Below are 2,500 nucleotides of genomic sequence, written 5' to 3' on the forward strand. Positions count from 1 at the left end.
AGCTCACCAAGGTCAGCTGTTTTTTTGAGTTGACCGATGACCAGGTACTGGTTTTTCGATTTGATTGCAGGCTCAACCTAGGTGAACTAACCTGAACATAAGCGAGGCTTCATTTTTTGCGCACTTTCTTTGGCTCGACGCGGCTACACGGCCATACTATACATCCACGAAATTTCTTACACAGTCAAAGGTTTTTCGTGTTCAGGTGGAAAAAGGTTTGGAAGATGTTTTCTTTCTGCATTTTTCGCTGGTTTCAATCCAGTTTGACATTATCATGATATCTGTGGTCCACACTGGGGGCTACACAGTCATTCAAGCATTGGCTGGATGTAAACTTAAAGCTGAGTGTTTATTTTTAATTTGCTTAGAGCCGCTTTTTTCTCTGTATTGCAATTTTTGGCATATCTTTAGAAGCTCTGATAAGGTTACATGATGCATGGAGCACCTATGTCTAGAACAGAAACAAAAGGACTGAGCGAAAGAGAATGACAACCCAAAACAGAATACCAGTAATAGCTCATACTTAACACACAAATTCTTTCCTTGGGCACTAAACCATTTGTTATTTTTACGAATGTGTTATTTAAAGTGGATGCATGGTTTAATCGGTTATTCCTTTTTTCAGGAATGAAAATCGAATTTTTATTGTCAACTGGAATTAAATAACAATTATCTAAACTCTTTTGGACATAAGAAAAAGTTGATTTGTTTGTTTGGTTTTCTCTAAAATGCGAGCGAACACCTGCTTTTTTAATCCGTTTGCCCAGCTGGCTTTCATTGTGCCTCAACTGTGACAAGAAAATTTCTCCCTTATGTAAACAAATAAACAAGTATTGCAATGAGTTCTCGTAAAACTAGGGGGAAATCTCAGAAGTTTGTTTAAAGCACCCAAATGTTATTTAAGTGCTGGAGCAGATCGTGTTCGAAGTTCGTCCTTTCTTGGTTGTATTGCCGTAGTTTGCCGATTCTTGTACCAAGCCAACCTGGAGTGTTTCAATGAAATACATCAAAATGTGAATGATCTTGTTTTCAGAGATAAAGTGGAATAAAGTACATCAGTAAAACTCCTCTTTGACCTTGAACTGACAAAGTTGTTTTTATGGCTTCTAATTTTAGCATGATTGGTACCTTATTGGTATTAATTTTCGCATCGCTTTAATTTCAATTTTAAAAAAATCGCGAACTTAAAGCGACGCAAAAAAAAAATTCCTGCGAAATTTAATGTCGCAAAATTTAATACCCTCCTATATTTCTAGTTTTCTCCATTTAATGAAGAAACACGCCTACATATAATGTGTGCAAGCTATAATGTGAAAGTATAATGTGTGAAGAAAACAGTGATAAAGAAGAAAAGAGGAAGAAAACAGTTTAAGAATCAAATTTCACTATCTGTGTTGCTTTGAACCTCTTCATCTGTATGTCATGTTCAAGTTCTTTCAGCACCTCTTTTGTACAGTCATCGCAATTGTCATCCATCCCGGGTTCTTTGTAATTTGAAACAACAATCTGTTTATAGTTTTCAAGTATTGCCTTGTTCCTTTCAGTAAGATCCATCTCCGCTGTAATTTGTACCGGAATGTCCAATCCTCCTTGCACTAAGGGAGATCTTCTGTGGTTCTTGTCGATGACTTTAGTGCAAACAACCCCTCCTCTGAGTTGGAAAAAGCGTGTTGCTCTGGAAATTTCTCTGGGCAAGTTACCAACTGTAGAGTCGGCAAGACAGCCTCAAAGGCCGCTTAGTCGCGGCAATAGCATAGCGATCGTAACAGTTATTTCTCTTGTAGCAGCATTTCAATTGCTCTCCAACAATCAGACTCCAAACCTCTTTATAAACGTGAAACCCGTGAAGACTGCACTTAAACGAATACGTGATAGACCCACTTGGATCTCTGCTCGCCATTGTAATCTGGTGTGTTTGCTGTTCCACTCCGTGGGTGGTCTGTTGCAGTTTATTGTATTATGACAGCTAACACGTATCTGTAAACTAAGATTGTTGAACCAACAACAATACACAATAGACTTCCTGTTCCTTTTATTGGCGTAACAGCGCTGCGAAGACGGCCGCATTCTGGTTTAAGTTTCTTTGGTGAAATGTCCTTGTTTTGTTGTGGTTTCACAGTTCAAAAGAAAAACATAACGAAACGTCCAAACAATTCTGATGCCTCTGAAGATCTGGAAATTGTCGAAATTCAGTCTGCTCTGGCCTACTTTCCAAGGCAAGAAAGCACTTCCTTGGCAATGTCGAATATCATGCTGTGGAATCGTCCGTTTTGAGCTTGGCGAATCCTCACTCGACTGAAGGTTCCTTGGCTACTTCAGCAGCACGAAAACGTGAAAAATACCAACACTATTCGGCTGAAACACGCGCCAAGATCGGGAAATATGCCAGTGAGAATGGTAATTTCGAAAGCCATCAATTATTTCAAAGAGGAACTCCCAAAATTAAAGGAAAGTACTGTAAGGACTTTCAAGCAGGCTTATGAGAAGAGACTACACGAGG

The sequence above is a fragment of the Montipora foliosa genome, chromosome 6 (genome assembly GCF_036669935.1).
Source record: "Montipora foliosa isolate CH-2021 chromosome 6, ASM3666993v2, whole genome shotgun sequence".
Taxonomy (NCBI): Eukaryota; Metazoa; Cnidaria; class Anthozoa; order Scleractinia; family Acroporidae; genus Montipora; species Montipora foliosa.